The sequence below is a fragment of the Alexandromys fortis genome, unplaced genomic scaffold (genome assembly GCF_014885135.2).
Source record: "Alexandromys fortis isolate MF-2015 unplaced genomic scaffold, M_Fortis_MF-2015_v1.1 scaffold_6, whole genome shotgun sequence".
Taxonomy (NCBI): domain Eukaryota; kingdom Metazoa; phylum Chordata; class Mammalia; order Rodentia; family Cricetidae; genus Alexandromys; species Alexandromys fortis.
The window spans coordinates 6,613,939-6,628,674 of record NW_026067902.1 but is presented as its reverse complement, the minus strand read 5'-3'; the positions used below and the strand labels follow the sequence as shown (position 1 = coordinate 6,628,674).

Below are 14,736 nucleotides of genomic sequence, written 5' to 3'. Positions count from 1 at the left end.
CTGGGAAAGCAGAAGCATGGGGCTGCCTTGTCCCCCCTCACTGGGTCAGGAATGCATTTGGGGTGACTCAATTTGGTTTTGTCTATCACGAGCAAAAGTACCATGAATATTATTGATTTTGAAGTAACAAAGTTTAGCTATTAGGCGAACTCAAAGATAGCATTTTCTAGTAACAAGGATGGACTCCACAGAAATATGGATTTAAGACCCAGAAACAGTCATTTTAAATTCTTTCACCCTTGTTTCTGGAGCAATACTAGGAGGAAGGAAGAAGGAGACCCTTTTACTGCCGAGGCTGACATTTAATGATGTGAAACTGGACTGCCCCTTACCAAACAGACTGTTTCCAGTGAGCCAAAGCTTCTGGAACACTTTCCATGACAGAACAAAGCCTGTATGTCTCACAAAAACTATCCCCACTTTCATCCATGAACAGGAAAATATGCCCCTTCTCCCCAGACCCCAGGATAGAAGGGCGAACAATAAAAGTATCTTTTTTTCTTAAAAACATGAGTCTTGCTTGTCTTACTGGTGGTAAAGACATTTTCATGTTGCTTAATGTGATTGTCAACCTTTGCACTGTTGGATATACCTAATTTATTTAATTCACTGACTTTACTATTTTGAATAATTTCCATTTTTCTCTCAACATTAATCTGTGCCAACTTTTTTTTTGTATGTGCTTAAGTGCTTTCTTATGATGAATTCATATACCTAGATTATGTCAAAGATTTTGGTATGATTACCAGCTGTCTTACCCAAAAGATTGTTCATATTCCAGTACCACGTCAGAGTTCCAAAAGATTATTGCTTATTGTTACAAAGTACTGTCTTATACCAAATATATGTACTCTTCCACATGCTCCACCAGGACCCGGGTGTACTGCATTAGAAACATAAATGAGACAGTGGGGAATGTACGACAATTAACCACAAATATAATAAGGGCAGCGTGTGCATTTATAGCCTTATATTTTACATTCTCAGATGCTTTTGCTCACAGATATTCAAATGTAACATGAATCTTGGGTACGTGGGGGATTTTCCCATAATGCAAACTCTGAATCATTGCGTCTGGGTTAGAGCAGGGGATATTTTATTTTAGCAAGCTCTCAGCAGACTACATTTGACTAATCAGGATCAGTACATCTTAATTCCTGTAATACTATAACTTGGTAAGTTTTTAAAAATCATCTATATTATTATTTTGAGTTTTTGAGATAGGGTTTCACCATCTACTATGTGTTGTGAGATAATTTTTTTGTACACTGTGAAGATGTGTCTCTAACAAGACACCTGATTGGTTTAAGAAAGAGCTGAATTGGCCAATAACTAGGCAGGAGAGTATATAGGCATGATTTCCGGAAAGAGATAGGAGCTCTGTGAAAGCTCAGGGAGGCAGGGATTTGCCGGTAAAACTCAGAGGAAATAGGATGTAAGGTACTGAGGAGAGGTTATGAGCCATGTGGTAAAATGTAGATTAATATAAATGACTTAATTTAAGTTTTAAGAGCTAGTTGGGAAGAAACCTAGCTAAGGCCAAGTTGTCATACTTAGTAAGAAGTCCCTGTGTCATTATTTGGGAGCTGGAGGTCCAAAGGAAAACCCATTACAGTTATGTAACCATGCTGATAACCATTGATCTCAAATGGTAGTGATACTTCTATGCCCATCTTTCCAGTGTGGGGAGGTGATGTGGGAGTGTCATATATCAATCTGTTGATTTCATTGGCTGAGCAATAAAAGAAACTGCTTGGCTGGCCCTCAGCTTAGAACATAGATGGGAGGAGTAAACAGAATAGAATTCTGGGCGGAAGAGGAAGTGAGGTCAGACTCTGCTCTGCTTCCGGAGAGACCGGACAGCTCTGCTGGAGCACAGACGCCATGCTCAGCTCTGCTCTCTGAGGCACACGCGATGAAGATGGATGTAGGCTAGAATCTTCCCGGTAAGCGCACCTTGGGGTGCTTACACACATTATTAGAAATGGGCTAGTCCAGGTGCGAGAATTAGCCTGTAAGGGCTAGAGTTCATGGGCCAAGCAGTTCTTTAAATGAATACAGTTTGTGTGTTGTTATTTCGGGCATGAGCTAGCCAAGTGGCTGGGGTGTTGGGGACGCAGCCCCGCCGCTTCCTATTTCAACAGGGAGGACAGGTGTGAGAAAACGTAGTTCCCACTAGATACATTCAGTAAGGAAAACAAATGGTGCCAAGGGATGGCTGTAAACCAGAGGGCATTCTGAATCTGCAGTTTACTGTGTGGTCCTCCTCAACTACGGATACGGCTGCAGGTATTGCGAACACTTGGTGGTTCATGTTTAGCATGCACATCCCTCCCCGGCTTCATTCTCTCTATAACCCTGTGGTAATTTCAGTGCAAAGATTCAACAAGGCCTAACAGGTGAAGAGCAAAGCATCCTGAGCTGAAGCACGGGGGAAGAGGCCCAGCTTCTTCTCTGTTGCTGCATCAGGACACTGACAAAGGCGTTCCTTCTAGTTCACAGTTCCACATTATGGTCCATCATGGCAAGAAAGTCACTGCAGCGGGAGCTTGAGGGAACTCGGTCTCGTTATGGCTGAAGTCAGAAGAAAAAAAAAAGCAATGAATGAATGCTTGCCAATGCTCAGCTCACCCCTCTCCACTCCTACACAGTCCAGGGTCCCATCTCAATTCACATCTCAGTGCATGGAATCAGGGTAACATGGCTGACTAAAATTCACTTAAAACCTAAGAGAGTTTGGTAAGAAATTCTAGACACTCAAAACAGAGTTTAGCTGCATTTTTTTTCTCAAATGGGCTATTCTTGCTGGCCACATGCTGCACTCCTTTAAGAGAGGTTTTCCTGATTCAGCGGTAGCAGAAAAAAATGTATGCCCTTTTGAAATGCCTCTTTCTGGGTCATGCTGCCAGTGCGACCTTTAGCTCTTTCAGGAGACCGAGCATTTAAATCGGGTTTGTAAGCAGCATGTTACAAACTGCTTAATGGCTTGATGTAGAGACATTGCATACTTGGAACTGGGGTAATGTGCATGTCTTGCAGAGGCAATGAATGGACTTTCACTATGTTGGACCCGTATATACCCTAGTAATGCCTCAGCTTAAGTTTTTAAGAAGTGCTTAACATTTTAAGAAGCTGTTCTGGTCAGAAAAGGGTTACAGATATGCAATAAGGACAGATTTAGACATAAAAGAACTCTAAATGAGTCACAGTGTGTTTAATAAATGTACATAGGCTTGGGAGAGAGAAGAAAAAGAGTATAGTTATAAGAGGAAGTAAATGGTTTATAAAAAATAAAACAAAATCTTTAAAGAGACAAAGTACAGACAGTCATAGATTAAAAGGAGTAAAGAAAAATAAGCCATGTAAAGATGGAAAATTCACAGAGACTCTGGATTATATATATTATTGTATCTTTGAATTTTTTGACTGTGAAGGAGCTAAGTACAGAGAGACATTTCATTGCAGTTTGCTAAGCTAAACCAACGTAAATGTATCTTGACTTTAAAATATGAGTCTAAGGATATGCTGCTTTGGAAAGGAGGTTCTTCTTTAGTTTTCACAGAAGATGAGAATCTGTGGATTGTGTCTATCCCAATATGGTAGATGAACCAAGACCCCCCTGAAAGGTTGCTGTGAACACCCCCAAAAATTACTTCACCTAACTGCTAGCTGAGATGAACCTAGCACACAGGATACACCATGAAATACCTGATTAACAGCATCCCCAATCAACAAGAAGTAGTCTAGATAACTATGCCCAAATTTCCCAAATACTGTTTATAAATGTGTGTTTACATTTAAAGAGGGATATGCTATAGAGATGTGCATTGATAAGCATCTTGGTTTATTGATAGAAATTTAAGGTCAATTTTGTTATATATATTTCTGCTCTTGATTAAGGTATTGTGATTGCGTAACTCATTTAAAATATAATGTATAATTAAGAAATATAGGCTAATAGATAGTCATCTATAATAGTCAAACTTCTAGTCATATTTTCTAGATATACAGAAATATGTTTCAGTTAGATAGGTATTTTTCAAACCTTTCAAAGACTACAGAATATGACATTCAAAATGTTTTAAGAATTTAGGACTTTTCATGACAGTGAGACACATCTGCTCCTGGCAGAACCAATCTACTTCAAGAGGATGATGGACAATGAAGAGGCTCCTTATGGAGTTTGCTAACCATTTGGGCAAGAAACTGCTCTTGCCTGGACTGCTTGACCAACGGGACATGTAGGACCCACAGAGAAATGACTGCTGAACTTGCCTAAAGGTGAGATGATCCTTCGGGGTTCCTGCTTCATGAAAGAGTCTGCGAGGCATTCTGCAGGACACAGAAGAAAGTGACTGACAAACTGCCAATATAGGAGATATTCAAATTTCCTGCTTCATGGAAAAGTCTGCTACATACTATGGGCCTGTAGGTTGAAGATGGATGCCCCAACATTACAGAAGAACTTTGGGTGGCTGTTCAGGCAGTGAGATGTCTCTGTCAATTCTAGAGTTTTGGAAGTTGCTTGTTTGCACTTCCTGTTTACTTAGGTAATATTATATCCTTGTGTAGTCTTTGATGGAGTTAAAGAATAGATATTATTATATTTTTCCTTAGTTATGATAAAAGATAAAGTAGATATAAATATTGTAACTGTAATTCTTGCTTGATAACTGTTTTGTTATATGTAATTTTACTATGTCAAAATTAGAGCCTTTCTTCTTATTTAAACAGAAAAGGGGAAGTGATGTGAGATCCCCCTCTGTATGTTGTAAATACCATTGGTTAATAAAGAAACTGTCTTGGGCCTGTACAGGGAATAGAGGTAGGTGGGGAAAATTAAACTGAATGCTGGGAGGAAGAAGGCAGAGTCAGGGAGAAGTCATGGAGCCGAGACAGATGTGCTAAAACTTTGCTGGTAGGCCATGAGCCTCATGGTAAAATATAAAATAATGGAGATGGGTTAATTCCAGATGTAAGAGCTAGCTATCAATACACTTAAGCTATTGGCCAAACAGTATTGCAAATAATATGGTTTCTGTGTGATTATTTCGGGGCTGAGCAGCCAGGAACCAACAAGTAGCCCTCTTCAACATCCTCACACTCCTACCCTGGAAGATGCAAACTCTGTCGAGGCTGGACCCTAACAGATGTCACCCCAAAATGTGGCTTATGACTCATGACTCTTCTATTCTGCATGATTGTAAAGTGGCACCAAGAACTTGATTACCAAGTTCTGCTGTCAGCTCAGTACACAGAGCCTGGCCGCTTTGGGGCACGGTTGCAGTGGCCTTTCAGGCCTTGCAGCACTGAACTGACTTGGGCAGACATTTCTCTAGGAAGTCCTGTGTGAGAAAGGCACTCAGGAAACTACATTCTCAGGTGCCCTTTTTTAGGTACCATCTTTCCAAGGAAATGCCCCCACAGACTTGCCCACAGGCTAATCTGACGGAGACATGCCTTCACTGAGGCTCCCTCTATCCTAGTGACTCTAGTCTATGTCAAGCTGATGAAACCTAAGCAGTACAGCTGGGGCTTTTGGTGGTGGTGGGTCGCTGAGCTGAGAAACCAACTGTTTTTCTCATTTGTCATTAGCAAGCAGAGTGGAATCAAGAAGAATGTCCCTTGCAAGGGAAGGGGCCATTTACGACTGGAACATACATTTATTGGCCCCAGCTGAGAAGTCTGGAGGCTGGATCCAGGGTTTCTCCTGGGTCCCTCCTCATTCTTGCCATCTTTGGCCTGTTCTGCTTGCAGGGGCACCCCTGCACAGTTGCATTCCACCCTGTGGAAAGACTGATCTCTGTTTTAATTGGATTTTTATTGGCAAGATGAACACCATGACTAAAAGCAACTCAAGGAGGAAAGTGCTAACCAAAAAAATCAGAGTTCTCATCTTAAAGAGAATGAGAGCCAGTTCATTCTTAAGCCATCATGAAACTAGCCGATGACCTTCTTAGCTCTTAGATTGGTGGAAGCTAGTGTTCTGCTAAGTTAATAGCTTCTAAAGCTTTTAAATTTGTTATCATGCAGTGTTAGTTCAGATACAGAGTCGGGGAAGGGATGTCTGTTCCAGAAGGCCAGAACTAGCCTAAGATGAAGTAATTGGCCTCTGAACCTACAAAACACCCATTTCTTCAATGTAGTGAAATTGCAGTTCATCAGCTTCTTTTCAACAATTTGCATTCACCAGTTTTTATTTCATCTTACAGCTTATAGTCCATCATCCAGTGAAACCCAGGGCAAGAACCGAAGGCAGAAACCTGGAGGCAGGAACCACACTGAAGCAGAGACCGTGGGGGGAATGCTGCTTACTGGCTTCCTCCCCGTGTTTTGCTCAGCCTGCTTTCCTATACACCTCAGGACCACCAGCCCGAGGGAGGTGTCATCCACAGCAGGCTGGGCCCTTCCACTTCAACCATTAATCAAGACTATATCCTCCAGACTTGCCTTCGTGTGGTCTGCTGGGAGGCATTTTTCCAGCTGAAGTTCCTCTTCCCAGATAATTCTGACTTGTGTCTAGTCAATAAAAAAGTTAACAAACAGCAACAAAACCAAGAAACAAAACAGAAGCAACAAAATCTACCACCACCAGGACCATGGATAACAAAACCAAACCCCAGGCAAGAGCAGCTTTGATATAGAGAGTCAATTATTGGCAGCCTGACTGGGCGAGTGTCTACTGGAAGTCACCTCTGCCCTTCTAGCTTTCAATCTGCATTCTGGGACTCAGGAACTCCCCAAGTTCTCTGGACTGCCTGGGATTCTCTCTCCTTGGTGCTGGGCTCAGGCTACCTCATTTACGCTGTTCTGAGGGACAGGATTTCAAGAGTGAGAGGAACAGGGCCTGGGTGCCTTCCACGTGCAGGTGACCCAGAAGTGTGTGTACCCCAGGAGTCTGTCTTTGCCAGCACTGCCTGAATTCCTTCTTCCTCCATCTTTCTCCCTCTGTTCTTTCTCTCACAGTCCCTGTATTGCCTCTAAGTCAGACAGTATTTGTTGGTGGGAGAAAGGAAAGAAGAAAGTGGTCATGGTTTATGGAAGAGTGAGAAACCATATCCCAGCTCTCCAGGGCAGGACACAGGCTCTTCTTTATCCTCCCTGGACAAATTTCCCAGTTTAGGTTAGGTCGTCTTATACCTGTGTGACTTGTTAGGTTTGTACAAAACCTCTAATCTGTTTTTGGAAGGGAAACCCAGACAGGATAATTTTGTTATTTCCTTTATGTCTGGGTGAGATGAATCCACTCAGTGTGAATGGATGCAGAAGAGCCTGGGTCACTGGCCACAAGCCTGCCTTGATATTAACTTCTGTTAGGGTTTAACAGAGTCTTAATGGTTACGGGCTCTGTGCCTTTGAAGCTTCATCCTACGCACTAGTGTGGCGTTACCAATGTTGCCCACTAGATGTCACTATTGCTGTGTTTGCTAATTCTATCCCCCTACCTTGGGTTGATGCCGTTAGATTTATTACACAAACATGTCCACTTTGAGGGAAGATTTTTCCTCTGTAAATTCTTGGAATTTTGGCTCCGTTCCCACATGGCCACAGACTTTCCATTACTGTTGTTGTTTTCCAGCAGAGGTTGGGCACGTGATGTTTTCGGTACACACTTGGTGCTTAACAGCCGATTAGAGTTGAACATTGGAGATTTGACTTATTTTAACTTCATGAAATATAATGTTAAAAAGTCAAACAGTGCCTTTATGCCCCCAGGACTATCACTCATGTCTGCAGTCCAGCTCAGCGAGCCTGCAGGGAGCAGTCGGGAGTAGGAAGCTAGTCTCGCCTTGGCTTGTGCATGTAGGTAGCAAACAACAGCAATGCCTGGGATAACAGCACGACAGAAATGGAATTCTTTATACTTCAAGATCCGAAATGACAATGTCACATTTGCGTCCATTTTGAAATGAAAAAAGTTACTGGATCTACTGTTAGTTCTTTGTCATAGGAACTTTCCCTGTGGCTGTGGTAAAAGCCACCAAAGGGAGAAAAGGGTTCATTTTAGCTCACAGTTCAAGGTTAAAACCAGCATGGTGCGAAGTCAAGACAGCAGGGGCTAGAAGCAGATGGCCCTGTTCCGTGCATAGTCAAGAAGCAGAGAGTAATGACTTCTGGGGCTCAGCTCACCTTCTCCTTCTGCTTAGCAGGGTCCCAGCCCGGGGGCTGGTGTCATCCACAGCAGGAGGGGCTTCCCACTTCAGTGTCCTAATGGGAATCACCCACTACAGGCATTCTCAGAGGCCTGTCTTCCAGGTGTTTCTAGGTCTCAGCAAGTTGAGGATCAAGGTTAACTATCAATGCCTCTGCTTATAATCTGTTATCAGAGAATCACGTTCTACTGCAACACCAATGTTTACAAGGAGTTTAATAACTGGTTTCAGGAGAATTCATATCTTTTTCAGTCGTCTGGACAGTATTTTGTATATTTGAAAGCACAATTCTGAGAAGTTCACAAATTCGTCCGACTGACTGTGGCAGGTAACCCTCAGACTATAAAATATTAATGTGTGGTTTGAAAGAAAATGGCCCCCAAAGGGAGTGGCACTCTTAGGAGGTGTGGTCTTGCTGGAGGATGTGGGTCATTGTGGAGGCAGGCTTTGAGGGTTCAGATATGCTCAAGCCACAGCCAGAGTCTCAGACCCCTTCCCGCTGCCTGCAAGTCAAGACGAAGGATACTTTTCCAGCACCATGCCTGCCTGCACGCCACCATGTCACACCATGATGATAATGGACTAAACTTCTGGAAACGTAAGCCACCTCAGTGACATGTTTTTCCTTTATAAGAGTTGCCATGGTCATGATGTTTCTTCATAGCGATAGAAACTCCAACTAAGACAAGGGGGTAGTTAAGGTTGAAGACAGAATTGAGGTGGCTAAACTGCTGATGCTAAGATGGGAAATGAGGGCAGGGAATCCAGGATCTTTCAAATGAAAGACAGAGGCAGTAGAGTTAGGGGTCTGTGTCAGAGATGAAGCTGTGCTTATGAGAGAAGAAGTGGGAGTCGCTGTACGATGCTGACTTTGAAGATGGAAGGAGTCACAAGTCAAGGAAGGCAGGCAGCCCCCAGAAGCTGCAGAAGGCAAGAAAGTAGCTTCCATTCTGGATCCTCTGGAAGGAGGCAATCCCATTGATCTCTTGGTTTTAGCACCAGGAGACCTGTTTTGAACTTCTAATCCGTGGTGGAAGTAAATTACCCCAACGCAGCACTTAGAAATATTTTATTTTGTTCCGTTTCTTTCTGTGGGCCAGGAATTTGGGAATGGCTTTGCCAAACGGCTCTGGCTGTCTTGTGAGATTGTAATCAGGCTATCAGCTGGGGCTGATTGCATCTGAAGGGCTGACCGGGCTGAAGAAACCTCTTCCAAGATGGTCATTGCCTTTAGTCCATGGACACACCACAGGGCAGCTGGGGTGTTTACAGCGTAATATTTGGTGAGACCCGGTGATCTCTGAGAGAGGGCAAGGAAGAAGGCAGACATGGTGTCTAACGTGGCTTTGGAGGTGACAATAATATAATTATTGTTACCCTCATTTCCTCCAGAGATGATGCTGATGTCAAGAGGAGGGGAAATAGACTCCTCTTCTTAAAAGAGAGAGCATCAAAGTATTTGGGAACAGATTTTATTTATTTTTTTTATCTTGCAGTAGTGGGGATGGAACCCAGGACCGTGTATCCACTAGGATAGTGCTCGGCCACTAAACGTCATTCCTAACCTGATGTCTTTTAAAACTGTTGCGCTACTTTTCCATCTTTATTTTTATTTCTGTTCCTTTAAAACATTTCCATCAGTCAATACTCCAGCATGAACTCCTGCTCCAAGCTGAGAGCTGCTGACAGTGGATGGCTTCTCGGGGAGGGAGAGTCAGTTTTCCTTTTGGGTGTGGCTCCTGGTAGGTGGACCACACTCCAGAGGACGGCCCCACACCCCTGAACATATGGGCAGCACAAACTGGGTTATTAAAAAAAAGTCAGTAGTTGGGAGGGGGCGTGGGGATGTGGGAGTGGATCTGGGAGGAGTTATGGGAAGGAGTGGGACTGTGATCAAAATACACGGCATGAAAAGTCTCAAATAATTAATACAAGTATCATATTAAAATTTTCCATGAACAAATGTACATGAAACTTGAAAACTTTGGGCAGAGTTGAAATGGTCAGAAAGACTTTGCACAGAAAGTCACATTCGAATCCAACTTCTCGAACTCATTAGGAAAACCAAATCAGTAGTTCAAATCTGAAGCCAAAGAAAAGAAACCCTTCTTTGTGGAAATTCTGTCCTGATGAGTGTGGTCAGGAACACAGTATTTTTAAAAAATAAACTTTTAATTTTAGAATAACTTTAGTACAGAATACAGTTTCCAAGACAATGCAGAGAAACCATGTAGCTCGTGCTGGGCTCCCCCACACTGCGGCTTTCTTAGCGACTGCAGTATGTCTGGCTAACCCATGGACCAACATACACGGGCTGTTGCTTAAACTTGTAATGTTTCTGTGTTTTCTTAGTTTTGACCTAATGCCCCTTCTTCAATGTAGCAGTTTGATGTTAGGGGTCCCATGTATTTGTAGTAACTTCTGACTACTGGGGTAAACTGGCTGGTTTTGTGTATCAACTTGATACAAACTAGAGTCATCAGAGAGGGAGGAAACTCCATTGAGGAAATGCCTCCTTCAGATTTGGTTTTAAGGCATTTTCTCAACTCGTGATTGATGAGGGAGGACCCAGCCCATGATGGGTGGCTCCATTCCTGGGCTGGTGGTTCTGAGTTCTATAAGAAAGCAGGCTAGTCCAAGGTCCTCCCCTCTCCATCCAAGTCCAGGAAGGTGAGCATCCAAACAGGCTAGGCTCCCACAAAGCCAGTTCATCATGCAGTAGGATCAAAACCCAGTGCCATTGTCCTTGGCTTCTCATCAGCCCTCATTGTCCACCATGTTCAGAGAGTCCGGTTTTATCACATGCTTATTCAGTCCCAGTCCAGCTGGCCTTGGTGAGCTCCCAATAGATCCCACAGGGCAGGGAATCCAGACTGCTCTTCAGACTGGAGAGGGAGGGGGAATGGAGTGGGGGGAGGGGAGCGGAGTGGGAGGACAGGGAGGGAAATGGGAGGCGGGGAGGAGGCAGAAATTTTTTCAATAAAAAAAATAAACAACAAAAAAAGAAAGCAGGCTAAACTTTTGGGTATATACCCAAAGGATGCTCATTCATGCCACAAGCACATGTCCTCAACTATGCTCATAGCAGCATTATTTGTAATAGCCAGAACCTGGAAACAACCTAGATGCCCCTCAACCGAAGAATGGATAAAGAAAATGTGGTACATTTACACAATGGAGTACTGCTCACCGATAAAAAATAATGACATCTTGAAATTTGCAGGTAAATGAATGAATCCAGAAAAAAAACTATATTGGGTGAAGTAACCCAGACCCAGAAAGACAAATATAATATGTACTCACTCATAAGTGGTTTTTAGACACAAAGCAAAGAAAAATCAGCCTACAATCCACAATCCCAGAGAACCTAGACAGCAAAGAGGACCCTAAGAGAGACATATGTGGATCTAAATAGGAAGGAGAAAAAGACAAGATCTCCTGGGTAAATGGGGAGCATGGGAGTCAAGGGAGGGGGGAGAAGGGGAGGGGGAGGAAGGGAGCGGATAAAAATGTGTAGCTCAATAAAAATAATAAAGAAAGCAGGCTGAGTAAGCCATGTGGAGCAAACCAGTAAGCAGCACTCCTCCATGGCCTCTGCATCAGCTCCTAACTCCAGGATCTTGCCCTGTTTGAGTTCCTGTCCTGACTTCCTTTGGTGATGAACAGCAATATGGAAGTATAAACCAAATAAATTCTTTTCCTCCCTAACTTGCTTTTTTTCCATGAGGAAGGAGATTTTTTTTGTATGTAGGAAATGCATACATCAGTATGGGGTGTCTTTCTCTCCTCCCCCTTTCCTGAAAGACAACTGTCTGTAAGAAGCAAAATATACCAAATGGAAAAAAGAAAGCATATTTAACAAATGGTGCTGGCATAACTGGATATCAACATGTAGAAAAATGAAAATAGACCCATATCTATCACTATGCACAAAACTCAAATCCAAATGGATCAAAGACCTCAACATAAAGTCAGCCACACTAAACTTTATAGAAGAGAAAGTGGGTAGTACACTTGAATGCATTGGCCCAGGAGACCACTTTCTAAATATAACCCCAGCAGCACAGACACTGAGAGAAACAATTAATAAATGGGACCTCCTGAAACTGAAAAGCTTCTGTAAAGCAAAGGACATGGTCAACAAGACAAAACAAGAGCCTACAGAATGGGAAAAGATCTTCACTAACCCCACATCAGACAGAAGTCTGATCTCCAAAATATACAAAGAACTCAAGAAATTGGTCATCAAAAGAACAAATAATCCGATAAAAAATGGAGTACAGACCTAAATAGAGAACTCTCAACAGAGGAATCTAAAATGGCTGAAAGACACTTAAGGAAATGTTCAATATCCTTAGTCATCAGAGAAATGCAAATCAAAACAACTCTGAGATTCCATCTTACACCTGTAAGAATAGCCAAGATCAAAAACACTGATGTTAACTTATGCTGGAGAAGTTGTGGGGAAAAGGGAACACAGTATCAGTTTTAAGTCCTTCCATGATGAGAACACTGAGGGAGCCTACCACTTTGTGATTCTCAAGGTTTCAAGTAGAAAAGAAACCGCCTGATGAAACTGACGGAGGACACAAGTGGTATTTTATTGTATGTGATGAACCATTTTTGGAGCCTACACAAATCCATAAGTGGGGGTGTGGTTAGAGAAAACCCCTTCAAGTTGTTTGTTGCACGCTGTTTTCCTTCACATTCATCGCTGTCTTTCCTGGGCATCTCCAGTCCTCATCCGATTGTGTAATTTTCTAGTTCCCTTTGGAAACTGATCTTAGGAGAGGAGGGTTTCAATTAAGCAGTCCCTTGAGAAATTCTTCGGCAAAAAAATTTGTATTTCCTTTTTAGAATCCTAAGTTGTAAAAAAAATAGTGGGCTATGGTAAACTCCTGAAAAATATTAAGCAACATGGTTATATTGTAAGTTCTCTTCCAGTGAATGAGGTTAGCCATTAAACACTTCTGTGCACAGTAGTCAATGTATCTACCTTCTTTATGATTCCTTTAAAATCTCTAGGAGGTGGAGACAACTTTTCAGATGGGTGTGCTGCACCGTGTATCTGAAGACAGTGAGGAAGTGGCTATGAAGAGCTAGCATGGATCCTGCTCTTTAGAGACCCTGAAGTTCATATGCAAAAGTTCCCCGTGTTGAATCGCAATTGCCTTTACCTTGAGGACTTCATATATGTATGTATAGTGAAATATAATCATTCCACTGAATTTCTCTCCTCCTCCTCTCTCCCATATCCCTTGAACATGTCCCATCCCTTCCCAATTCTGTCTTCTCCACCTCCTCTTCCTTTTCTTCTGCTAACCTATTAGATACCGGTTAGTGGTGCCTACATGTGCCCGGGTATTGAGCCATACCTGGAGCAAGGGCATCGTACACATGGGAACACCTCCAAAGAAGAATGAGTTTTTTTCTCCCAGCAACCATCAACAGCTGATAGTTCTTCAGTAAGGGTAAGACCCAAGAGCGCCTCTTCCATCTTTGCCAGAATGTTTGCTGGGTTGATCTTGCACAGGTAGTCACAGCTGCTTTGAATCCATGTGTGTGAGAGTCACATCCTGCCTGAGAGGGCATTTCACTGAACTCTCCCAGATCCTCTGACTTTTGGCTTATTTCTGCCTCTTCTTTCAGGATGTTCCTTAGGTATTGGTAGATGGTGGTGGGGTTGGGTGGTGGTGGGATTTGATAAAGATATCTTCTTTAGGGTCAAGCACTCAGTCTCAACACTGACTGTTGTCCACTGTGAAAAGAAGTGTCTCTTACTAGGCTGGCTCGCAGTTTACAAGTTTAGTGCATTATCATCATGGCAGAAAGCATGATCCATGAGGATGGGAAGTCTTTCCATCTTCTGATGTCTTCTTCAGTTTCTTTCTTCAATATTTTAAAGTTTTCATTATATCAGTATTTACTTGCTTGGTTAGAGTGACACACACACACACACACACACACACACACACACACACACACACACAGAGTTATTGTGAAAGGCACTGTTTCCCTGATTATTTATCAGGATGTTGTCATTTGTATATAGGAAGGCTGCTGATTTTTATGTTGTTGATTTTTTTGTCCTGACACTTTGTTGGAAACATTTATCAGCTGTAGATGTTTCCTGGCAGAGTCTTTGGGTTCTTTTATGTATAAAATCATATCATCTGACTTTTTTCTTTCTTATTTGTATCTCCTTCATCTCCTTTGGTTGTCATGTTACTCTAGCTAAGACTTCAAATGATGTATTGAATAGGTATGTAGAGAGCAGACAACTTTTTTTTGGTGTGATTTTAGTAGAATTGCTTTGAGTTTCTCTCTGTTTAGAAAGGTGATGGATGTGAACTTGGTGTAAATTGTCTTCACCATGTTGATGTATGTTCTTCGCATCCCTAGTCTCTTCAAGACTTTTTATCATGAAGGGTTATTGGCCGTTTTCAAAGGCATGTTCTGCATCCAGTGAGATTATCATGTGGTTTTGCCTTCCAGTCTGTTTATGTGGTGGGCTATATTTACCAGTTTACATACACAGACCTATCCCTGCATCTCTGAGATGAATCTAAATTGATCATGGTGG

At 42.5% G+C, this 14,736-nt stretch overlaps 1 long non-coding RNA gene across 3 annotated transcripts in view; it reads left to right on the top strand.

The window, feature by feature from the left end:
- LOC126496844 (uncharacterized) overlaps positions 1-14,736 on the top strand; it is a 96,709-nt gene that overhangs the window by 62,830 nt on the left and 19,143 nt on the right. For 2 of the 3 annotated variants that reach the window (XR_007590455.1, XR_007590454.1), the window contains one exon: positions 13,179-13,348. The exons of the other annotated variant lie outside the window; for it this stretch is intronic. This is a non-coding gene — a long non-coding RNA (uncharacterized lncRNA). The remainder of the gene's footprint in view (positions 1-13,178; positions 13,349-14,736) is intronic. 3 annotated transcript variants of the gene reach the window in all.